We start from the raw sequence: 27,011 nt of genomic DNA, 5'->3' as shown, positions 1-27,011 counted from the left end.
GTAATAGTTTTAGCATCTTTTTTTGTTGCTTCTAATAATTAGAAGCCATATCTATAAGTATTTTACCTAATTTAATTATCGTCAAGTTTTATATTTTAATTATTTTCCTAATACAAAATTTATTTAAATAATCATTTTCTAAAATAATTTTTCAATTCGGATAATAAAAATAATTGAAAATGATTATGATAAGAATTCAAATATGTTAAAAGATCTGATTAATTTTCTTAAAAAAAGGTTAGAAGTAATAATATAGAAGTCAATTTTATATTTTGCAGTACTAATATTTGGACATACTAACTGAATATAATTTGCAAAAAAGTTTATTAATTTCTTTACAAAAATTATTTTAATATTTGTTGCAAAATTTATTTTAATTGTTTTTTAGTAATCTTTAACTTATTTGAATAATATAGTAACCATGAAAACAGTAAAACCCATTTCAGTTTGAACTCTCTTACAAGTTTTTTAATTTAAATTTAATTTCTTAGAATTTATTTTTATTTCTAAAATTCAAAACAATAAAATAATTTTGTTTTGCCCTTTCTTTAGTAGTTGCATGTTACACTCAATGTAGAAACAAATGTCTACTTTAAGGGTTGACTATTACAAACCATAGTACTTTTGTGCTTGCCAAAAAAGGACATATAGCACAGATGCACATTCTGAAATTAGGCTTTGCATTGTCTACAAATCATCAATTTGGACATTGCAGATCAAATCTTTTTAAAAAGGTACGTTTTTCCAAATATTGAGTTATATGTTCAGTTCTGATATTTCCATATCAATGAAATGTTTGTTCTTTTTGTCAAAAGTTTGTACAGTTAGTACCTGAATCAGGAAGAATGTGCGTGGAAAACTAAAAATGTGCCTACATCTATTAATAGGTTTTTTCTTGCTTTCTGCTTTACTTTCTTCACAGTGCATTGTTAATTGATTTTGTTATTACTTTTCTATTATTAATTTTAAATCTTAATCTTATTTGATTTCCAACATGTTCTGAATTTGTAAAACACCATAATACAACAATACAATGCATAACTTCTGCACACTTTGAACATTATCACAACAAAATGGATTCAACAAATGGAAGAAGAAAAAGGAAGAACATTGTCTCACAAAATTTTTCCAATACCTTGATGAAGTCCACAGGTTAAATAAATTTATGTTTCTCACATTGCATTTTTAAGTTTCTTCATTTTTTCTATCTCATTTCATTCGTTTCTCATCAAATTCAATTAAATCTACACTCTTACTTCATGTATGTTATTTTTTTTGTTCTTTTGATTGCAATAACAAATGAGGACAAATCCAGTTCAAGTGAAGCATTTCCTTTTCCAAATACTACACCTCTTTCTCAGTTAAGAAATTGTGGTAATCATTTTTTCATTCACTATAAATTTCATCCAACAAATTTATTACTGCATTCAGTATTGTCAATTTGTTTTTCATTTCCTTCACAAATATTGATATCAAAAAGGCACCAAAATCAATTTACTCAATGCACTAAGACAAATATGGATTTTGTAAAAACTTTCAGTGTGATAGTTTTCTATATGTTTATTATTTGTGTTGCATAGTTTACATCTATTCTTTTCTCATTTGACTTTTTAACAATTCTACCAGTATGGAAAGAAAATGTTACCCCAGATGCAACTATCAAAACCTACTTATCTCTCAATGAATATACACACGTGTAGAATAAAAGAATTCAATCTACAAATAGAAAGCCACTTTCCGAGTTGACATATTATGGTAAGTTTGTTATTTAATTTAATTTTCATTCAAATTCAGTACAAATGCTAGCACTACAGACTTATTAGTCTTATTATTCATCTTTAATGCATATTATACAATTAACACACATGGATATTAGATGACATCATTTCATAATCAATTTGTTTCATCTTTAAATGCATTTCATAATCATTTATTTAACTGCATTTTGCAGAACTTGACCAAAATAATGGGAAAGCTGCACGAAGAAGAAGGAAACTTATTATAAATCAGAAGTTGGCAGAAAAAAGTAATACCATTGGTGATAAAAATGCTTAATTACTAATTCTTTATATATCTATTATTATCTTATCTTGATTTCAATTCCTTTCATACTAAATTTTACTATTACTACCTCTCTTATTAGAATTTCATGGTTCTACCTCCATTAAATCTACCAATGCTCCAATTTTGCAAAACAACAACAGTAACAACACAAGTACAAATCAAAAATATATTAATTTTTTTAACGTTTTTCTCTTAATAGAAAAAGTACAAACACAGTGCTTTAATATATTTTAGTCTTTTTTTTTATTTTAGTTTTTCAAAGTCAAATTTAAGTTATTTTAGTTATTGAAATGTATAATTATATTTCATTGATAAATTAAATTAAGAACAGAATTACAAAATCATATATATCAATAATATTTATTGTTTTTATAAATTTATAATTCAGTTCATTAATTTATGGATGTACTTGCAGGTATTGTTCAATTTGATTGTCGTATTGGAAGAAGCAAAACCAATCTGTTTAATACACAAGAACTATTACCAAAAGAAATTATGGGTAGCAGCTCCAGTCATGCTTCACTAAATTGTTCTGCTTTTTCTGAAGTTGTTAATCCTTTTTATGTTCAACAAAACCAAAGTCATGGTAATTTCCAATATAAACAAAATTCATTTCATTACTTTAATTTCTTTAATTGTTACAAATTCAGGTTGCTAATATTCATTTCAATCTATGTTCGAGGTGTACAATTCTGTCAACCTTCTCGGGAGCAAGCTATTAGATCTATTTCGAAGATATTGGATTTTGACAATAATTCTGAAGAAGATGAAAATGATGGTAATCAATAATGGTTCATTTTAAATAATAAATACTTACTGTTTCTTTTTATAAAATTAGTTTTTCATTTTCTTTCAGATAACATAATTGGACATTTCAAATCTGATTTGTATTCAAAAGCTGAAATTCAAGGTGAAACAATACTTTTTAGTGTTTTTATATTTAAGTATAAATGTTATTTAAGTAATGACATATATGTTTTTTATGTACTTAAGAAATGTTGATGTTGGGGAGTGTTCACTTGAGTGTCCCTATTGTCAAGCTCAATTGTGGTACGAAGACAGATTTGATAAATGCAAAAGATTAAAACAAGTTGATTTCTCTCTTTGTTGTCAAAAGGGAAAAGTACAACTTCCATTGTTGAAGAAACCTCCACAATTGCTTCAAAAGTTGTTAAAAGGTGAAGACAGTACAAGCCAGCATTTCTTATATTACATAAGAAGTTACAACAACATGTTCTCATTTATATCCATTGGTGCTAAGATCCATTCCTTAATCAACGATGGACCGGGTCCTCCTCAATTTATTCTTAGCAGTCAAAATTACCATCGCATTGGAAGTTTATTGCCTGAAAAAAGATCAAATCCAAAATTTGCACAACTATATATTTATGACACAGAAAATGAAACAACTAACAGAGTTAGTCACTTTGGGTATGTGTAAATAGTTTATTTATGTTTTAGTCATCATTGCGCATATAATGGTCTAATTTTTAATTTTACAGGTCTGATAGTCAGCAATCCATATTTGATAAATCATTGATCGAAGAGTTGAAGAAAATGATTGACAAACACAATGTACTTGCTCAAACATTCAGAAAAGTAAGAGATTTTATACATGATGATGAACAATCAGATTTTGGATTGAGGTTATTTAGACATCGCTTTAAGGATCCTAGAGTATACAATACACAAGTAGCAGATGAAGTGGCAACATTGATTGTTGGTGATTTGAGCACCTTAGATGTAGGAAGGGACATCATTGTCAAGAAAGTTTCTGGTCAGTCAACAAGACTACATGAAACACACACATGTTTCATTCCTCTTCAATATTCTTTGATTTTCCCATATGGAGAGGATGGTTATCAAGAGGATATTCCAATTAGAGATTGTCAAAAATATGGACAAAGTAGAAAGAGAATTCGCATTTCTTTACAAGAATTCATTGCTTTCAGAATACAAAATAGAAAGGTTGAATTTAGTAATGTTGTAAATTCATGTAGATTGTTTCAACAATTTTTAGTGGATACATACACTATGATGGAAGCCCAAAGGTTGTCTTTTATACGAAATAATCAAAAACTCATTCTTTCAAATATTCTGAATGGGTTACAAGAAGCTGTTAACAAATGTAAAACTGATCCTTCTTCCATTGGTAAGCGTATTATTCTTCCAGCTTCATTTATAGGTGGTATGAGATACATGTTCAATAATTGCCAAGATGCTATGACAATTTGTAAGAGGTATGGCTATCCAGATTTGTTTATAACAATCACATGTAATGTAAATTGGCCTGAAATTCTTGATTTTGTCAAATCAAGAGGATTAACTGCTTTAGATATGCCAGACATTGTTAAAATGAAATTAGACCAAATGATGACAGATTTCAAGACGAATCATTTCTTTGGCAAAGTCAATGCAGGTATACCATTCTACTTTTCTTAATTTATTTTTCTTACTGGCAATTGTTTTCTCTAATAATTATATTCCAAATTTAGGTATGTATACAGTTGAATTTCAGAAGAGAGGTCTGCCACATGCTTATATATTACTATGGTTGAGTGACTCAAACAAGTTAGAAAATGCAAAGCATATAGATCAAGTCATCTTTGCTGAACTTTCTCATCCAGATCTCTATCCTAAACTTTCAAAGGATGTTCAAACATATATGATACATGGTCCTTGCGGAGCCGCTAGATTCAACTCGCCATGTATGAAAGAAGGTCGGTGTTCTAAATTTTTTAAAAAATTTAGACATTCAACTACAATTGATGAAGATGGATATCTTGTATATAGACGTAGAGATGATGGTTTATTTGTGTTGAAAAATGGACATAAATTAGGTAATGCAAATGTGGTGCCGTATAGTCCTCTTCTCTTAATGTGTTATCAAGCTCATGTTAATACAGAATATTGCAACAAATCCAACTCAATCAATTATTTGTTCAAATATGTCAACAAAGGTCCTGATAGAGCAACAATTAAAATTACAGACAAAGAGAATGAATCTACAGAGATGCGTATTGTTGATGAGATAAAAAGATACTATGATTGTAGATATTTATCTTCATGTGAAGCAGTTTGGCGAATTTATGGCTTTGATATCCATCATAGATGGCCAGCTGTTCAACGTTTAACTTTTCACTTACAAGATCAACAACCAGTTTTGTTTAAAGATGATGATCGAATTGATGATGTATTGCATAGGAATGAGAATATGAACACCATGTTCCTAGCTTGGTTTGAAGCTAACAAAAAATTTGAGGAAGGTACAAACTTGACCTATGCTGAATTTCCAACAAAGTTTGTTTGGATGTCTCAACAAAAACAATGGAAACCAAGAAAGCAAGGTTATAGTATTGGTCGACTAACATATGTTCCTCCAGGATCATGTGAATGCTACTACATGAGAATCTTACTAAAAAAACAAAAAGGTTGTATTGATCATGATAGCATAAAGACAATTAATGGTAAAACATTCTCCACATACCAAGAGGCTTGCCAAGAATTAGGATTATTGGCAGATGACAAAGAATTCATTGATGCTATTAAAGAGGCTAGCCATCTTGCATCTGGAAATCAACTTAGAAGGTTATTTGTTGCTTTGTTAATCATGAATACAATGTCTAAGCCAAATGTTGTTTGGGATGCAACTTGGACTTTACTTGTAGATGGTATCCTATATCAAAAAAGAAAAGACTTGAACATACTAGGTACTAAATTGAATTAATCTACACTGTTTTTTCCATTATTATGTATTAATTACATGTTCTATTTTGTAGATTTTCAAATTCAAGAGCATGATTTACACAATTTTTGTGTACTAGAAGTACAAGAACTTCTAAATTCAAATGGGCGAGCTTTAACAGATTATAGTTGCCTTCCTCAAACTGATCTTTCAAATTCATTCAAATTTCAAAACAGGTTCATTGTTGATGAAATGAATTATGATAAAGAACAAATGGAGAAGCTACATCAATCTCTATTGCAGTCTGTCACTAATGAGCAACTACATGTTTATAACAAAATTATGACAACAGTGAATTCAGAGGTAGGGAATTTCTTTTTCTTATATGGTTATGGTGGTACTGGAAAAACATATCTCTGGAAACTTTTGTCAGCTGCTATTAGAGGAAAGGGAATGATTGCCCTTAATGTAGCTTTAAGTGGCATTGCATCTTTATTGCTTCTTGGAGGAAAAACTGCTCATTCTACTTTTTGCATACCATTAGCAATCAATGATTTATCAACCTGTAACATCAATCAAAAAAGTCTTCGTGCTAAACTATTGATGGAAGCAAAACTTATAATATGTGATCAAGCTCCTATGATGAATAAGCTATGCTTTCAAGCTTTTGATAGAACATTGAGAAACATTATGAGAGCTACGAATCAACATAATGCTGACAAACCATTTGGTGTAAGAAAGGGATCAAGGTATGATATTGTGAACTCATCAATTAACTATTCTGATTTGTGGCAATATTGCACAGTTCTTAAGCTATCACAAAACATGAGGTTAAAGACTGCTGCTTTAAATGAAAGTGCAAAAGATATAAAAGAATTTGCTGATTGGATTCTTAAAATTGGAGATGGAAATATGAATTTGAATGAAAGTGGTGAAGTCAACCTTTCAATACCACCAGATCTTCTAATTCAGGAAAGTGAAACACCTTTACTTTCTTTAGTCAAATTTGTTTATGGTGGTCTAATTGAAAATATCATGACTCCTGAATTCTTTGATGATGGTGCTATACTTTGCCCTACAATTGATAGTGTTGAACAAGTAAATGACTTCATTTTATCTTTGATTCCTGGTGAAGAACAAGTTTATTTAAGTTCAGACAATCCTTGCCAATCTGATGATGATCAAGAAATTCAAGGTGAGTGGTTTACTCAAAAGTTTCTAAATGATATTAAATGTTAAGGAATTCCAAATCATAGGATTAAATTGAAAGTTGGCGTACCAATTATGCTTTTAAGAAACATTGATCAAGTAAATGGTTTGTGCAATGGTACAAGGTTGCAAGTTAATGATTTGGGAAAGAATATTATCTCTGCTACGGTAATAACTGGCAAAAATGTTGGTAACAAAATATTCATACCAAAAATGAACTTGACACCTTCTGATTCCAGCATCCCGTTCAAATTTCAAAGGAGGCAATTTCCAATATCCTTATGCTTTGCGATGACAATAAACAAAAGCCAAGGTCAAACTCTTTCTAAAGTTGGACTTTATCTTCCTCGTCCAGTTTTTACTCATGGACAATTGTACGTAGCAATTTCTAGAGTGACATCAAAGAAAGGACTAAAAATCTTAATTCTGGATGAAGATGGAAAAGTAACCACTACAACTACAAATGTGGTTTACAAAGAAATATTTGAAAATCTTTGATAAAGGTATAAAAATTACTTTTATAACATTCTTAAAATTTTTCAATTATTGTACATTTAACTGTATTTCTTTTTTACCTTGCAGATTACAATTAGTGCAGATTACTTTATCTTTTGGGTCCATATACAAATTTTGGTGCACATTACAGTTCATGCAGATTAGTAGTGTATAATATATAGTGATTGATAAATGTTTTGATAGCTGCATTAGATATTATTTTGTTTTCCAGGATCTACTTCATTGAATTCCAGTAATGCTACTAATATATTAATACACTATTGTTTCTGTTATTCGTTATATGTATGTTGTTTTTCAATTGTTATTGTGAACAATAAATGTGTAGATACATGTACTTGGGTGTTACTAAAAAAACAACATTCATTTAAATTTACATAATTGCATTTCATTTCTTTAATTTTCTAAATGTTAAAGAATCAGAATTATATAATTTTGCTGTTACTTTTGTTGTAACTTCTATACTTTATTTTATCTGTTACTTTTTGTGTCAGTGAACAATAACAATTTTAAAATTGTTGTCATTGTTTGTACATGATAATGTTCTCTATTCTGACTTTCCATTCCATTCACAACTTTCACTTTACCATTTGATACACATCCTTCACTCAACACTACATTTGAACCTCCATTTCTCTGCAATTACAAAATTGGAAATGGAACAAACCCAAGATTAGAGAACAATACTTTGGAAGTTCAACACCATCTACATATTCTCTTAGGTATGTCTTCAATTTTAACACAAATACAAATTTAGATCTAATACCATGCATTGAGATTTTCTGTTCTATGTGGTTCGCATATTGTATCATCATGATCCTCACTTTAGTAGTAGTATTACAGAGGAACACAATCAAATCTACTAACGTTCATTTAACGTATGTACTGCACTTTCATATATATCTAAAGATTTCAATCTTCAAAATTTTTACTTTATTTCATTTTTTTCTAATTATTTTTGTAAAGAATTATTAATTATGGATTTAATTTTTATCAACGTCTATTTATATATAATATATTTTTTGTTGATATATAAGTATGTTGACAACTTATATATGTTTTGTTTTTGTTTCTGTTCTTGCAGGAAAAAATATTGATAATGTCTTTATTGTTTGAAAATAATTTAGTGTCCTCATTATTTTGTAACCATTTTTATTTGTTGATCAACACTTTGCTGTTGGTTATGCACACGAAATAGGCCCACAATGGCACTTGGTAGATGTAAATGGTAAGAGCACAACAGTTACCTATAACATGGATTCAGATAACCCAAGGATCACTGAAGGTTGGTTTAATATGAGAAATTTGTATCAAATTCAAAGTGATTCTCACATTCAATTTCAGTATTTGGGAAATTCTTTATTTCACCTAACAGTGCTTAAAGGTAGATGTACAACAAGTTTGACAACATTTATGCACCGTATTACTCATCAAAATACAAAATCTATATTTTCAGTGAAATTGACAAAGTATCAAAGCAAAGCAAGTCACTTGGTATATTCCTTCTTATTTATTCTTATGCTTATTACTATAATTAAATTGAAATACTTATACTAACAATAAACGTTTGAATCATGTAGGATTTGCCATCAAAGTTTGCCAACTTTATTCGGGAGGTGAAGGTAGAAGACGTCTTTCTTATAAGACCTAAAACTATAGTGAATTGCAAAATACTAATATCCAACAAACAACGAAGTTCAACAAAGATAGGTCAAGGTTAGGGGCTATTTTGTTCTGAAAATGAATTAAAAGAAGGAGATATTGTTGTCTTTCAAGCAGACAATGATTTCATCGAATCAAATGTTGAAGTCTTCGTTAATGGTTGTTGTTGTGATTAGATTAAGCATAATTTTGTAATGTTGATGAATTATGGTCATTGAACTTTGTTATATGTCAATATAATTGTGTACTTCATCAATTATGGTCATTGAACTTTGTTATATGACAATATAGTTGTTTATAATAAATTGTTAAACTTTTTTTAATAATTTAATAATTTATAATAATTATTAAAAATAATCCCGTGGTCATCATCAACATTTTCTTAAACATTGGTATCCAACTCTCCGGTATGCACCATGCCAGAAGTTTCTTTAGAACCTGCTGAAGTGTATGTAACACCAAATCATCATCTAGAATGAAATCATTCAGATTTGAAATACTTTAGTGACACAATAAACAAAAAATGATCCCCTAAACTCATGCCACTATTATGATTAGAGTGCAGTACGACCCGCATAACTTAGTTCACACGGGTGCAGGTTCGAAACTTTTTATAAAATTTTAGTGCGGGTTTTTTATACCCAGTCTGTAAAACCTGCGGATTGAAGGGATTTTAATCGTGGGCTACCCGCAATACACGTCACCAAGCCCAACTCAATCCAAAATTCAATTTTTCTAGCTCCTATTGGTTGTGCATTGTTTAATGAATTGAACAAACTTTTTCTATGAAAATGAACGCTAAAAAATCCCAATGTATTTTTCTAGGTGCAAGTTGAGCCGTTTAACAAACAAGTTTTGCAGAAATTAAAGTCCATTTAAAATACGGGCTGTACAGATGTATTATTTTATAGTGCAGGTTGATGCAGGTATGGTTTTAAATGGGCAAAGCCGCCCACATACCCAACTCTATTATGATGCAACCTTTTTTTTCTCACATGCGTACCTTTTTCTTTCTTTGAGCTGCATCACTAGCCTCAGCTCGGTCAATAATACCTTCAACCAGAAGATTTTGAGGATGTTCCAGATCTTCCTTCGTAACACCTGGAAATGGAAGGACTTCCTTCCTTGCAGCACCTTGCAAGTGTTTGATAGTCTTGGTATAATCTGGAATGTATGCTCCTTCTTCGTCATAGTTAATAAAAGGTGACAAATGCGGTGCCGGAATCCTATTAACGAAAGAAACATTTTAGCAATGAAACCTTTTAAAATCAAATAGGATTTCTTTAGTATACATACACTTTTCTTCAAATTTAACACATTTGTATGTGTAAAGTGTAAGTATTTTTCTAAATTGTTCCCCTTGGGTTAATGCATAACTAGTGACTAGGTTAGGACAACTATGTTGTGGAACTAATTTTCTATTTTTACATAATATGAGTTCATGCTTATTTGTTTAACGAAGCGGTTTATTGAATAAAATAAGCACATTTCAACTTTTTATATGTTTTGCTTAATATACTTGTTTTAAATTAAGCAATTTTGTACTTTTTTTCAATGAGAAAACCCCATTACATCAGTAGTTGTTTTAGAAACAATTTAATCAAACTCCCAATAAATATTATAATTAGCATAAAATTCATAAAGCAACGAATCAGTGTTATTGAATATAGGAGATGGCAGCTCCATGGCAGGATGCAGTCACTTCATTACACCAGAACCCCCTCTAGTTCAGCTACCATCATTGACTGTGTGCAATGTCGTCATTGCTTCCACACCTGTAAGTTGTGCTTCTGCTGTTGTGGCCTGGTTCATGCTTTTGCTGAGACGCCACCAATCCTGGTTCATCCTTTTTGTTTTCTTTTTTCTGTTTGCTCTTTGTTTTCTCAGCAGCAGCACCCACCCGACCCAATTTCATTTCTTTTACATCTAATCAATGCTTTTTCTCTAATATATAAATCTGAAACAGACACTACATCTATTTTCCAGCTACCCGATTGGCAACTGAACAAGGCAGTTCAAGAACGTCCAACCAGAATGACCAGGGTTGGAAGTATCGTCATCTGTTGGATGAATCAAACTTGAATACTATTATTGTCGGTAATTATTATGGGAAAATTATGAAAGAGGGGAACTACTAGAGCCAAAGAACATCAAGCGCAATAGTGCATCTTGCACCAAGACTCCAAAAAATGTAAAAGAAGATCTCTGAAAATTATTTAAAGAGAAGGCAACCACCTCTGTAAATCCTATAAATCCCATAGATACTAATGAGAGAGAAGATGAAGTTGAAATTTCAACATTTAGTAATAATGTTAAGGGGAGAGAATTATGGTAAATGGGACCAATGGATATGTTTTGTAAAATATCCGTAAAACAAGCAGGCTTGTCATTCAACCAGTGTTATTGATATCGGATAACAGAAAATATCAATGACCCAAATCCCTTGGTAAAATTATAACAGAAACCATAACAGTGGAAATATTGCGGTTAAAAAATATAATACCTATCACCGCATATAATTTTAATGAAAAAGTAATGATATTATGTATAAAAATTCAATTAATAATAACATCATATTAAAACACCACAAATTTAAAGTTCAAAACATAAAATACCAACAAATCATAAAATGTATGTATTAAGTTTCTTTCTAATCATCAGATTCTTCTTCAACTCCAACATAATTGTCTTTAATGTCAACATCTAATGGAGCATATCCCTCCTCGTCTTCTCCTCTTGAAAAACTTTTGTCAAAGTTAAGTAATCTTTCAAACTCGGAATCAAAGCTATCATGCAATTCATTTTGAACTTGAATTTGAGTCCTCTCTTTACCCTTCCTGGGTTGTGTTGGAGTTAGAGTTGGAGTTGCACCTGGACCTTTCTTAGAAGCATAGGAAGATCCAATAACAATACCATCACTTGATGGTTTCTTTCTTTGATTAGTTGCTTGTCTCCTTGTATAAACTACCGGTTTTCCAATACCTAAAGCTTCATAAATAGTTACCCAATTAAGAGTGGGACCATCATGAAAAACCAAATCATTACCCCCTTTTTATTATCGTTATCACCATCAACTTCTCCCACTAACCACTCATTACATTCATCAATGTCATTGAATAGAATAGGGTCTATTTCATCCCTAATATTGTATGTTTAAGCAAGTTGTTGATTATAGTTTATGTAAACCAAATCATGCAATCTTTTGTGGTCCAGCCTATTCATTTTCTTTGAATGAATCTGCAATGCAAATAAGTAATATGTGAATTAATTTCTTTCTACAACTTACAACTAAGATAATAATGAAATGAGTCATGTCTTATTACTTGCTCAAAAACACTCCAATTGCGCTCACATCCCAATGAATTACATGTCAAGCTTAAAATCTTGATTGCTAGCTTTTGTAAGTTGAGAGCTGCATGCCCATAATTCTTCCACCATTGAGATACACAAGCAAAGAAAGTAGCTTAGAATGTAACCATTATATCTTAGTGCGATTTAAAAAGTGTTTAAGTATCTCACCTAGGATTGTGGTTTTTCTTGATTCTTTGACAAAATCATCACCAAAGAGTCCATTTGCACTCTTATAAAAAGGCAACTTAGTTAAAATCCTCTTTGTTGCACATCTTTACTTGGCACCAAAGAGTCCATTTGTAACTTCCAAATCATATTCCATGTGTGGGTTGGAATAAAAGAACTCTGGATTCAAAAAGTGACCAGCAGCATGCAATGGACGATGAAGTTAACATGTCCATCTGTTATCAATGATTGTAAATACATCATTGTATTTACTTTCATCATTGTTGAATGACTTCATTATTGTTTCCTTGGCTTTCTCCATTGCTTCATATATATAACCCATAGCTGCTTTTCTTTCCCCATCAACTAGACAAAGCACATGAATAAGAGGAGCCATGACTTGAGAATATATAGTACTTGAATCCAAAATTAAGGCATAAGAACAATTTTTGTAGCCTCCCTCCCCTTGACTTCCTTAGATAGGTTGTTATTGCTCTATTCATTAGAAGTGAACATTCATCTCAATTTTTTCTTCTCTTGATGCAACCTTTGTAACGATAAATAAGAGATAGCAAACCTTGTAACGACATGTCTTACTAATTCCCACTTATTTGTAAATTGTCTCAACAAACTCAAGGTACTAGAATGACTATAGATAAAGCCAACAAGACTAACTCTTCTTTGAATTGTCTTCTTTATCAAATGAAGTTTTCCAATGTCTTCAAGCATCAAATCTATACCATGGGCAGCACAAGGAGTCCAATAGAGATGGAGTATTTTCTCTTCTAACAACTTACCAGCCAACACATAATTGCTCCTATTATCTGTTATAACTTGAACAACATTTTCTTCTCCAATCTCCTCCACAAGGGAATCAAGCATCTCGAATAGTTTTTCTCCTGTCTTCACAATGTTTGAACCATCAATGGACTTGAAAAACATTATCCCTATAGGGGAGCTCACCAAAAAGTTAATCAAGCATCGTTGCTTTCAGTCAGTCCATGCATCTGACATAATAGAACAACCATGTTTTCTCCATTGCAATTTATGATCTTGCAACAACTTTCAATGTACTCAACTTCCTTGTTGAGAAGTGGAACTCTAATTTCATGATAACTAGGAGCGGGTAAATTAGGTCCATAAGCACCTATGGCATCAATCATATCTTGAAAACTTTTCAACTTCATGAGGTTGAATGACAAGCCTGCTTGGTACCAAAATCGAGCAATATATTGATGAACTGAGGCCTTTAAATTTTTGTCACATGCCTCTTTGATGTTAGTTTGCCTTAGTTTTTCCTTTATTTTCTCTTCTCTATTGCAACAGTTGGATTTTACAAAAAATATCCATGGTCCTTTTCTTTCACCGCTATTTCTCCCTTTATCATTACTAGCCGTAGAAATTTTAACCTCATCTTCACTCTCATGATTATCATTTGTTGCACTATATCCAGGATTGACGGAGGAGTTGTCTACTTTTTCTTTATATAGTTTCCAAAGTTCTTCTCTCACATTTTTCGGAGTCTTGGTGCAAGCAACAGCATTGCCCTTCTTTGCCATTAGATGTTCTTTTGCTCTATTAACTCCTCCTTTCATAATATTTGAGCGGGCTATGCCCAATTGTTTAAAGAATGACTATTTTAAAGAGTCAAACTTCTTTCTCCCATTCACGCGTGCAATTAGGGTTTTCATTCTTCCTCACAACCACGTCGCCACTTTTGCTGCAAGTTTCGTTTCGTCTCTTCTCTTTTGTTCAACTTTTTTTTCTTTTTAGTCTGATTTTTTTGACACAACCGCTCTGCCATCGCAATCCACCATGCCAAAATCGGCAGCCATGGGCCGCCATGGAAAATCCGATTCGCCTCCGCCTTATTGAGGCAGCAGGCTCGGAAACCGGTACCGATTTATGCCATGGCGCCGCCATGGCCAATATTCAATCACACTGCACTCAACCTTGTCAGATTGAAGAGCTTTAAAGATATGATGAACTCCATTGGTGCTTATGGTCCATATTTGCCAATTCCTACTACTTATCATGAAATTAGAGACCAACTTGTTAGCAAGGAGATGTAGTGGCAAAGCTTCTTGAGAACCTAGTAGGCCTTGGTCCCCTGATTATTTTAATATTTAAAAAAATTAATACATAAACAAATATTATTTTTAATTATAGTATATTTGGTCCCTTCAAATTTGTATACATTTATAAATAAAATTTTAGGATAGACTTATTAGAGTCAATATGATCATTCTATATTGGTAGATACATGGACAAACATGAAATAATGATGCTTAATTAACTTTTCGGTGAACACTATTCTAGGGATAATGTTTGTGAAGTACATCTATTGACTCTAAATTTGTGAAGATAAGGAAGAAAACTATTTCATATACTTGATACCTTTATGCACGAGGTTGGAGAAAATGATCTTCAAGTTATCACAAATAATGGAAGTAATTATGTGTTAGCTAATAAGTTATTGGAGGGGAATCTATATTGGACTCTTTGTCTAGCTCATTGAATATGACTCCTGAAATCATTTTAAAGCTCCCTTTAATAAAGAAGACAATTACGAGGGGAATTAGTCTTGTGGATATATCTATAACCATTATAGTACCTTAAGTTTGTTGAGATAATTAACAAACCATAGCTAATTGATAAGACACTCAGTTAAAAAATGCAAATTCATTCATGTTAAAATAGTTTATATTATTGTTTTGACCTCAAGTCCGTTAAGACAACTTCATTAGGGTAATGACTGCATCTGATGTTATGCGCTCTAAAGTGTGAAACTCTTTCACGGTTGTCTTTAAAAGGTACCTCGGAGGATTGAAGCATGAAGATGTATTTAAATTACCATTTGCCTCAACTCCTAAGCGATGTGGAACTATTAGAATTCAGGAACAAGCCCTCCAGCCAAGGGTTAAGGAGGTTCTCAGGAGTTGAGTTGATAGCCCTAATGGTTTTTTGTTAAGTTGTTGGAATAAATGAGGAAGGATTCACCTACAAAAGACTATCCACAAACCAATGGGGCTATCAATGCAGCTCCTAAAAGCCTCACTCAATTCACCTCAAAAGCACTCCATCCAAATTCGTTAAGAACATTTATCTTTTAAGAAAAAGATGTTTTTTGTTGTATCTATAAGTTACCTAGTATGCTAATGGTTTCTTCTCTTTCTTTAATCCTCTATTCTAAGCCATTAATCCTAATACGTATGCATATATATGTATCTGAATCAATAGAACTATTGGAATAATTGAGAAAGAACCCACCTACAAAAAGACTTTATACAAACCATTGGGCTATCAACGTAGCTCCTAAGAGCCTCACTCCATTCACCTCAAAAGAACTCCATCCAAATTCATTAAGAACAATTATCTTTTAAGAAAAAAATGTTTTTTGTTGTATCTATATGTTACCTAGTATCCCAAGGGTTTCTTCTCTTACTTTAATCTTCTATTCTAAGCCATTGATCCTAATATGTAACATTGTTAAACTCGGGAGTTTATGTAAACTCGTGGGAGTCTAGTAAACTCGGATCCATGAGTTTACTTTAATTAAAAATATATTAAAATATTTATAAATAATATAATAGTTTATTGTTATATAATATTACAAATAATTTTTTATGTTTTAATAAAATTTTATTATTATTATTATCATCAAAATATCAGTTTTTCTTGTAATGTGTGTTTTCCTAATTGACACGACTCAAACACCAAACTAGACAACTTGGATAAACGGGAAACAAGCATTTGTAATTTGGCCAAACTGGGATGACATAGCTGAGCATGAAGGAGAGAGGGAGACTCCATAATTGTGTCAACATGTGCATATGAACGAAGATGATAAAGACCATTAGACTCAGATTCGGTGCCAATCACCTATCTTAAACTCCGATCTTGTAAACAAACAAAAGTTATGGTAAAAAAAATAACACAGTCAAGAAAACGAGTTAGATAACTAATGGATAATAAGTTTAGAATGGATCCAGGGACATGAAGAACATTATCAATGGATAAAGAAGGAAAAAGGTTAACAGTCTCAACACCATGTGCTAAAACCATAGATCCATTAGCCATTGTAACAAAAGGTAAATTCTTCATAGATGTTAAAGAAAAAAACATATTTGTTTCCAGGAATGTAATATGGGCTCCTGAATAAGAACCCAAGGACCAATAGAAGAAGATTGAGTCAGACCAAGAAAAGATATACTTGTGCATGCAACATAACCAGTGAAACTAAAGGGCTTACGATCCTCACACCATTTAAGAAAGTCACTGAAGAGAGCAGATTTGTCTGTAGGAGCATATGAAGGGGGATCCACAGCAACTAAATGTGAGGGAGGATCAGTCTGAACAACAACAACAGATCGAAGAGAACGACCATGTAAAGCATAACACCTTTCAATTTTGTGGCCTAGCTTCCCACAATGGTCACACTTATGATGCCCTTTGCCTGGCTGGAGAGAGTGATTGCTATTATCATGTTGAGATGTGAAAGTAGAGGAATCATCGGCAAAAACAGATGGATCATTAAGAGGTTTACATGGCACATGCAAAAGGGTGGAACATGTAGAAGTAAAATTGGGTATGATAAGCGAACCCAAAATCTGATCACAGACATGGGAATATTCATCAACATGTTCGTGTAAAGTCAAACCATGAAGAACTTTGATCGTTGCTCAAATTCTTGAGCAGGAGTAGAGGCAGGAGGTAGTAACTCATTAAATTTATGAAAAAGAGCATGCATTTTACGCAAATGGCACATATGACTGCGCGTGGCAGTTCCAATGGCGATGATGCCAACGGCGTGGTGGTCGCCTAACCCGAACAATTTGAGTGGGGGGTCGCTGACCTAAATAGTGGCTCCAACAGCGGCGGAAATGACGGGGAGATGTCAGTAACAATGGCGAAGACGGTGCAAATGATAGTGATTGTGGCGGCTACAAAAAAGAAATGTATATGGGGTTATTAAGGAACCTTGGCTTTAGATACCATATTAAATATAGTGAAAACTAGGTTTAGGGTTAATCTCCCTTGTGTCTACATCGGGTAAAATATTTATACGAAAGAATGATACAAGTATATATGACAACTAAACATAAATATGTAAATAGAAGATATTGTTACAAACAAATATCAATAATATCTACCAATATAAAAAAAAATGTCTATATTTCCCTAATTAACAATAGAAGCTATGTTTCCTTAATTAATATAAACGTAATATATCTAACAATATGTAAATTGAAATGATCTCTCTATCATCTAGAGTCATCTTCATGGTTTGGAAAGTTTAGTCATATTGTTCGAATGTTGGACTAAAACACAATGAAGAATATCATTCAATTTTTTGTTATAGATCTCTTGGACAATGTATTTATCCAATTGGGTATGCAGCCAAAATTGCTCAGCTAAAGCAACATTCTCACAAACATTTTCAGACCAAAGATCTTAACATCTCAAATACTACCTAGGCATTGAATTATGGCTCAACAAAAAGAAGGTATTGTGATTATTCAAAGGAAATATGCTTAATATATTCAAAATAGGAACGATTGATTGTAGAGCCATGGATAGTCTAATGACTCTGAATCTAAAATTAATGGAAGAACAAAGTAAGCCCTTCTCAAATCCAAAGTGATAAGAAGACTTGTAACAAAACTTATTTATCTCATCATTCCTAGACTTGACTCATCATTTGTAATTTGGTGTGGTTAGCTCCTCACATGGATCACTAGAATGTTGTCTTTCACTTCTCAAATGTCTCAAGAAAGCTCCAAGACAAGATTTGTTATATGAATATAAAGGAAGTGCCCAAATATTTGGATATTGAGATGTTGATTAGGCAAGGTCTCCTATGGACAAACGTTCGAGTATTGTATATTGTGTTTTCACATGGAGGAATACAATTTCATGGAAAAGCATGAAACAAAATGTAGTTTCTCAATCAAGTATTGAGACTTAATAGAGGGCAATATCTTGAAAAATGAGTATGTATTGTGATAATCAAACAACTCTTCACATTGCTTCGTGATAGGATGTGTTAGAATATAATCAACAGTTACAGATTTCTAGAAATCAACCGTTACATAATCTCATAAATTTGGGTGATTGATTCCATATTATTATGTCTCTTTATTGTAATTGATTTTATTCAATAGTATAAATACATATTTTGTGCTCTACATTAGACACCCAATACATTTAGAACATATACAATTCTATATGGTATCAGAGTCAAGTTTTGATACTGGGACATGTGGGTTATGGGCCCACCACGCAACTCTTCACACAAAGAGGAATGGAGTATAGATCTTGTGTTGGATATAAGAGAGTGTGAGGAACCTGATTATTAAGGACAGAGGAAAGCATTGGATTGATCAAATAACATGCTATCAGAATGACATCTCCCCAAAATCGAAGAGGAATATTGTAGTGAAGAAGATGAGTATGAACAGTTTCAACCAAGTGTCGATTCTTTCTTTCGACGACACCTTCTGTTGTGGTGTGTGAGAGCAAGATGTTTGATGGAGGATATCATGTGAATTCAGAAAAGACTGAAATTGGAAAGAAATATATTCACGAGCATTGTCAGTGCGTAAAATTTAATAGATGTGTCAAATTGATTGATTTTGAATTTCAGTCGAGAAACCTTGGAATATAGAAAAAACATCAAAACAATTTTTCATCAAGAATACCCAAGTACATCTAGAGAAATCGTCAATGAAAGTAACAAAGTAATAAAAACTCAAAGTAGAACAGACATGACTAGAACCCCAAATATCGAAGTGAGCTAAGGCAAAAGGTGACAAAGCACTTTTATTAACTCGAGTACCATAGGTATAACAAGTGTGCTTTCGGTTAGGGAGAGCCATTGAAATACTCGAAAAGATATCATCGCCTGGTAAGCAAACTTAACTATCTCACCATCATTAGACCCGACTTCACTTTCGCGGTTAGTGTGGTAAGCCAATTTCTAAATGCTCCTTGTGATAGCCATTGGGATGTTGTGACACGTATTCTTCGGTACATAAAAAAGGCTCCAGGACAAGGATTATTACATGAAGACAAAGGCAATACTTAGATCGCTTGTTACTCTGATGCAGATTGGACAGGATCACCATCAAATAGAAGATTCACTTTTGGGTATTGTGTTCTTATCGGAGGTAACCTTATCTCATGGAGGACAAAAAGCAAAATATAGTTGCCAGATCTAGTGCTAAAGTAGAATATCGTGCTATGGCAGCAGCCATTTGTGAGCTTACGTCTGTTAGGCAACCACTACTACAACTAAAAATAGGGGACATCCATGAAACAAAGCTTATTTGTGACAATCAAGTTGCATTTCACATTGCATCAAACCTGATCTTCCATGAAAGAACCAAACACATTGAAATTGATCATCACTTTGTTAGAGAAAAGGTGCTCTCTGAAGAAATCACTATTGATTTTGTCAACTCTAGCAATCAGTTGGTTGACATTTTCACTAAGTCCCTTAGAGGCTCTCAGATTGAGTACATTTGTAACAACCTTGGTGCATATGACATATATGCTCCACCTTGAGGGGGAGTGTTAGAATATAATCAATTGTTACAGATTTTTAGAAAATCAACTGTTACATAATCTCGTATGTTAGGGTGATTGATTCCATATTATTATGTGCCTTTATTGTAATTGATTATATTCAATAATATAAATACATATTGTGCTCTGCATTAGACACACAATACATTCAGGACATATACAATTCTATAGGATGAAACACATAGAAACCAATTGTCATTTTGTTAAAGAAAAATTGTTGTCCAAGGAAATTTGCATTTAATTTGTTGGCAATCAACTTGCAAACATTTTTAAAAATTCCACGAGAGTAGTCGGGTTATTTCAAACTTGGAACATACAATCTATATGCTACAACTTTAGAGAGAGTATTTGAATAGTTTATATTTTCTTTTGAGAAAAAGTTGTTTTCTATTATATTTGTATGTAATCATGATTCCACTCAAAATTGAGTGCTTGCTTATGAAGCTTCAATTGTTAGAGACAAGAATTTATACAAGGAGTAAAACAAGCAACAAAAGAAATCAACCATCAAGTGATGGCATAGTTATTGGATCTTCCAAGCTTCCAACAAAGGTTTAGATGCAATTGCAGTCTCAATAGGAACAAGGGGCAAGGAGAAGATTATATTTGGGGTTAAAATTAGAATTTGATATCTCTGGCACTGAGTTTGAAGAAACTGAAGAATTACTTAACTTTAACAAGTATTTATGTAAAGGGAAAAGAGGAGGGAAATGCTCCAATTATGTTGGGATATACGAATAGCTAGAAGACTAGAAATTTAGGACATTTGTCTTATGTTTTGTCATTACTTTAAGTATTGGACTTGAACTAGGTGTTTTTTTCATTTGATTTTATCATTATTTGAATTTCTCGACTTGCTATTATTATTAATTATATAGTTGCCTCTCATTATTTTTCATTATAATTATATTTCTATTTTTTATCTATCAACATGTTTGTCATTACTTTAAGTCTTGGACTTGAACTAGGTGTTTTGCATTTGATTTTATCATTATTTGAATTTCTCGACTTGCTATTATTATTAATTATATACTTGCCTCTCCTTATTTGTCATTATAATTATATTTCTACATTTTATTTATCTACATGTTTGTAAGAGAGAAATTGCTAGTACAATCACCACCAAACAATGGTTTTATTAGAAATGCAATTGAACTGGAAGTTACCTTCCAGCCAAATAATTCTCAGTTCGCAAAGTAATCCGTGCGTTCACACAATCGTATACCCATTGTGGTTGAACGTAATCTCTTGATAGAAATCTATGTCCTTGTGTTTCCCTGTCAACAATCTAAACATATGAACTAATAGATTAGTGAACTAGAAAGGAAGGAGCGAAATGTAAAATATAAGAACACTTTAATCACAAACCTGATGAGAGATGCCTTGGTCAGATTCCCCAAAAGGTGCCCCTTCTCCGTCCCAGGAAACAATGCAAACAAAAGCAGGAATAACAAAAAGCAATGATTCCCTAGGTACCTGAATAATTTGACGACAATAGTTGAAGATAACGCAAAAATGTACACAACCACAACAAAATTTCTAAGAACTTTAGCTTGGAGTAAAAACAGAAAAAACAACAATTTTGAGCCAAAGTCTGATAAGATGTTTGTGTTATATGCATAGAGATGGATCATGTAACAACTATCTAAATAGTATAAAACAAAACTATTACATAAATTGTTAATGTGCCAACACAACACACAAATTCACATAATAAATAATAACATATGCAACACTCAAAACAATGAAAGAGAATAATAACTCAATTTTTTTCCCACCAAAATATAATGATTTTCTTTAGGAGAATCTTTCTGTTGGTACAAATAGTAAGTTTAGGAAAGGAAAAGCTTTAGCAAGGGTTTACAACAGGTACAGACATATAACTTTCCTCCACTAAAAGTCTACCAGTAAGAATCATATTGAAGAACTTGTGAACAATATTTCAATCCTTAAGATTCAGGTGGTTGTACCAACAACATTAATTTCCTATTTAGGACTATTTACATATAATCCACCAGTATATAGCTAGAGCTCAACAACAGTAGCTATTCAAGTTTTTAGACAATTCCTGCAGAATAACACCATATATAATGTAGGGAATTACTCAGGTGAGAAACTTGGTTATTGTAAGGAAAGACAACAATGGATATACAACATTGTATTTTATTTGAATGGTCAATTATTAGATAAATAAATTGATAGAAGACTTTTTAATTATCAGTTATTGCAAACTTTCAATCTTAATCATTTCACATATAGTGTATGTTCGCTAACAATGTCGTTGTGATTTTCTGAAGCAACTAATAGAATTTTGTGCTGATTTCACTATGATAGCAAGTCAAGAAATTTCGTGGTGATTTTCAGCATGGATTCATATTGCCAGTTCAAGCATACCATAGTTCTTACATTCTTAAAATGATAATTGTTTATATATGTCACATATTTAGTTTAGTTTAACTCTTCAAGACATTACCTAAATTATAATCATCACCAATCCCTATCTCTTGGTTAGTTTTCCCTTTTTTTTTTAGAAAAAACTGAAATGTGACTCAGCAAATACTATGTCCACAAATTCCCAGCTATTGACCAAAACTACTTTTAGATAGTGCCACTAAGACCATCAAAAGGTCTTACCTCTCTAATTAGGAAGAATTTCATATTTTTAAAGAGCTTTTTACATTCTTTTGTATCTTGATCCTCTTCATTTTCACCCAGCAACTTCCTCAAGAAGGTGCATTTGTGCTCTAGGTTCATTAGAAGGAAGTTGATGTTGAAGTTGAGCAAGTCTTAGTTCAGCAGTTTCATTTCCACTCTCTGACTCTTCTTGCTTGGTCTCCGCTTGTTCAGATTCAGTTTGAGAAACTTCAGAATTCACTACATAAGATATGGCATTGGCACCAAAATACCTCGACAGAGCACATATATCTGCATGATTTGAAAAAGAAATTTAATCACCAGATACACAAAAACACTAATCAAGTTTCTAAAGTTCCATTTAAGTTGAGAAACATGGTACCAGCTGCCAAAGCTTCCAAGTGAGGATCAAGTATGGGAGGATACTTCAAATTTATAGAATGATAGAGGCGGAAATTGACAAAACTAAGAAGAGGCTGTATCAATATACAAGATCAAGAAATTAAGTCAGCGTAGCAAATAAGGATGAATATAAAGGATTAGGAGAGAAGCATGTCCAATAAGACATGACCAGGGGGTTAGATAGCTAAATTTGGTTTTGGTTTGATTTCAACATGATCATGACACAACACCAGAACTTATTTAAATTAAATGTTCACACGATTAAAATATACAGACCTACAGTCCTGTAATTGGGATGACAATAATGCTGTCTACTTTGTAGAAAAAAGACATTAAACAAACAAGAATATGAAACTAACCTCATATAATTGCAAGAAGTTTAGCATGGTAGTGATGTCAACGTCATCAGATACAACCTGCTGTAGTGAATGACGAGTTAACCATGTTATTGTCTGACCCTCGACCTCAGCCTGCACAAAAAACAAAACCAATCCATCAATTCATAGCATACAATTAACATTACTAAACAATTAAAAATGTCGATATTTGTACCTGGTAGTAAATTCCTTTTACAGAAACAAATGTTTTTCTTAACTTGTTAGTGCAAGATATGAATGCTTGTCATTCGTGTGCCAATCTGGTGAACAGGTAAGAAATGAGAAAAACCACAGATAAAAAACATATCGGCAGAAAATAGGAATATACCAATCAGACTTAGCAAATCCATTCATATCTTAACTCCTTGTTTTCAAGGAAAAATATAGCCGCAAAAGGCTGATTCCTCATTATTATATTGATCCCAAGTTGTCCAATATTCCAAGTATATACCTTCGACATTTATGGACACACTCCACTTCAAATTTTTTACTCACTGATGCAGGTAATGCTGCAAAAAGGTGAACCATTGTAAGGCAATCATCCAATTCTCCAAGTGCATCCACAAATCTCGGGTATCTATAATTCAATAAATAATCAATTAAATTGAAAATTCATCTCCAGTTATAATAATACATAAATTGAAATCAACAAAACCTAACAAACCTCTGTCGAATAATCCTATCTATCTTGGGTTTGGGGGTTTTCTCCTGCAGTCTGTTTGCACGTTCATGATTTTTCTTTGCCTCCGCTTTTTTTATTTTTCTCTCATGAACTCTTATTGGTCTATGTATTTCAACCAAAGGCTCGTGATGCAGGAAGGCAACATCCTTCACATGGCAATAAGTCTGATGAGTTCCCTTGAACTTTATCTTAGGCTCCCGAGGAGTTACACCTTTCAAAATACATAGTTTCCTAAAATTTATAAAAGACAATATTAGAATCAAAGTCTTTATCAAGTGACTAAGTTATGCAGATTCCATATTATATCAAATCAGTAATGAGAAGATATAAATGATTCAGGCAGTCATCTTCAACCCAAATGCACCCTCATTTCCCTCCAAAGCATCAAAAGACACAATTGATCAAACAAGGACAACATAATTTAATTTATATATCAGCCTATTATAGTACCTGAAAAGGGGTGGACTGATTTGAAGTTGCTTGAGTGCCTGTGACCTGATAACAAACTTCGCAGCATTTCCCTCCTATTTCTTTCCCTGCGACACGAAACAAGTATATGCTCTTAACACACTTTCAAAATGTTTTTAGTTCAAGGTATCGAAAAGAATTTTCGAGAAAGTTAACTAGGGAATATCACATTCTAATGTTTGGTAAAAGTTTGGAATATATGTCACAGAAAGGGTTGATTCCCGGGAATATAAAATGTTCGTCTTTCCCTCGCGTTCCCATGGAGATATTGTATTTTCACTCATCCACTTTTACTATTTAATTATTCAAAATCAATTTAATTTTTGTCTAACAATTCAAAATAAAATGTTCGTCTTTCACTCATCCACTTGTATTTTCACTCATCCACTCATGAAAATAACACTTCTCACCATAATATTCGAGGAAATATGATTCCTGGAAATACAGCATTATACCTTGAAACAAACGCCCTTTAACCAGGAAATTTTAATTTGTATCTCTAGTTCGGTAATCTAAGTGAATAGCTAGAAGTGAAATATTATGAACTCCAAATTTTCTCATACCCAATACCTAACCACGATATCAGTATCGACCAAAAGAAAAATAAAATAAAATAAACATGGTCCATAAATTAAAATACGAAGAGAGAAACAAACAAAGTTGGGATAAAAAGAAAGAAGAATGATTTCATGATCACGAAAGCAAACAGAGTTCAGGAATTAGAAGGTCAGCAGAGAAGCCGAAAAGCGTGTGCAGAACTCACAGGGAGTCTGTAGTGCTTCACCATTGCTGGCGTTGAATGAAGAGGTTGTGTCTGTTAATCCGGTTTATGTTAAGGCTGGTGTTGCTTCTCACAAGGTATGTTTGGGGGTGACCAATGGTTTTGTTTTAAATGCTCAAAGAGAAGAAAAAACGCAGTTATGACTCGTGTTTGATGTCCCCACACACAATCTCAGTGAGGCTACTAAAACCACGTCGCCCTTTTATGCATCAAATTTTATGTCTTTCTCCCTTCCCTCTTTTTTCTCGGCTTTTCCTTGCACCACTATAATTACTACTTTCATCTTTAAAATTTTTAAAATGACACTTCTATTTTATTTAATTTGTTACTTTCAAATTATTTATTTTGGAAATCTTTCCGAATAATTTTTTCCAAAACATATGAGATGTTTTTTTAAAATCGGACTTTTGGAACAAAATCTATAAAATATAAAATACATGACATCCTTTCTAGAGCAAATCTTGTAGACAAACTTTATAAAACAAGTTTTATTTAAGGTTAAATTATTACTTTGGTATTTTTTTAAGAAGTTTCAAATTGGTTTTACACTTTTTTTTTCTCAATTTGGTCTTGATTTTTTAAAAATAATTCAATTTGGTCATTTCCGTTAGTTTGACCAAATGATAGTTAAAGTCATGGTCATATGTCATTTTTTGGTTTTTTTCTTATTTTGTACTTTTTACACATGTCACTTTATACTTGTACCACGTGTTAAGAAATCTCAATTTGCTTCCTATATTTGTTTTTAGTTTCAATTTAGTCTTATTTTTTGTAAAAATAGAGCAATATTTTCCCTTCTTAAATTGAGACTCAAATTACTTCTTGTATAAATCTTATGGTGATATTCTTACTAAAATTAACATTTTTATTAAATATTTCTGGAAATATTTTTAAATTAACTTTAAAATTTATATGAAATACATGTTCGAAATCATATTAGTTAGAGTTTGAATGTGATTAATAAATCTAGCACGAAGCGGAACACAAATCATGCAACTAAACAGTGTATGAACAAATTAAAATTAATAAGTTAAATAGTAGAATTCTCAAAATTTAAGTATTAACTCAATATCAATTCACTCATATGAGTTGTCCTAAATATTTCGTATAGATTTTAAAAAAAAATTAAAAATATTTCTACAAATATTTAATAAAAATATCAATTTTAGTAAGAATATCAGCATAATATTTAAAGAGGGACAATATTGCTGCATTTTTATCAAAATTGAGACTGGATTGAAACTAAAAACAAATATAGATACCAAATTGAGACTTCTTGACACATGACACAACTATGAAGTAACATGTGTAAAAAATTAAAAATTAAAAAAAAATTAAAATCAATAAAACCACAATTTGACACGTGACATTGACTTTAACATTGTTTGATCAAACTAACGAAAAAAATCAAATTAAGAAGAAAAAAAAAAC

The 27,011-nt window shown here is 32.0% G+C and overlaps 3 pseudogenes across 2 annotated transcripts; all 3 read right to left on the bottom strand.

Moving 5' to 3' along the window:
* Nucleotides 1–3,145: 3,145 nt before the first annotated feature.
* Nucleotides 3,146–25,737, bottom strand: LOC114184560 (pescadillo homolog; annotated as a pseudogene). Its single transcript, XR_014995358.1, has 12 exons — nt 25,563–25,737; nt 24,782–24,867; nt 24,314–24,562; nt 24,101–24,226; nt 23,825–23,909; nt 23,632–23,742; nt 23,253–23,346; nt 22,871–23,161; nt 21,605–21,712; nt 21,403–21,524; nt 10,137–10,359; nt 3,146–3,410 (listed from the first exon to the last, which is right to left on the bottom strand). The product of XR_014995358.1 is annotated as a pescadillo homolog (transcript).
* LOC146886334 (uncharacterized) lies at nt 11,784–12,597 on the bottom strand (annotated as a pseudogene). Its single transcript, XR_014995359.1, has 2 exons — nt 12,457–12,597; nt 11,784–12,370 (listed from the first exon to the last, which is right to left on the bottom strand). The product of XR_014995359.1 is annotated as an uncharacterized LOC146886334 (transcript).
* On the bottom strand, nt 12,597–13,678 carry LOC146886333 (uncharacterized; annotated as a pseudogene).
* Nucleotides 25,738–27,011: the final 1,274 nt, after the last annotated feature.

Source organism: Vigna unguiculata, chromosome 5, assembly GCF_037176805.1.
Source record: "Vigna unguiculata cultivar grain cowpea cultivar isolate G323 ecotype 2 chromosome 5, ASM3717680v1, whole genome shotgun sequence".
Classification (NCBI taxonomy): Eukaryota; Viridiplantae; Streptophyta; class Magnoliopsida; order Fabales; family Fabaceae; genus Vigna; species Vigna unguiculata.
The sequence above is the reverse complement of the archived record's forward strand: the minus strand, read 5'-3'. Positions and strand labels throughout refer to the sequence as shown.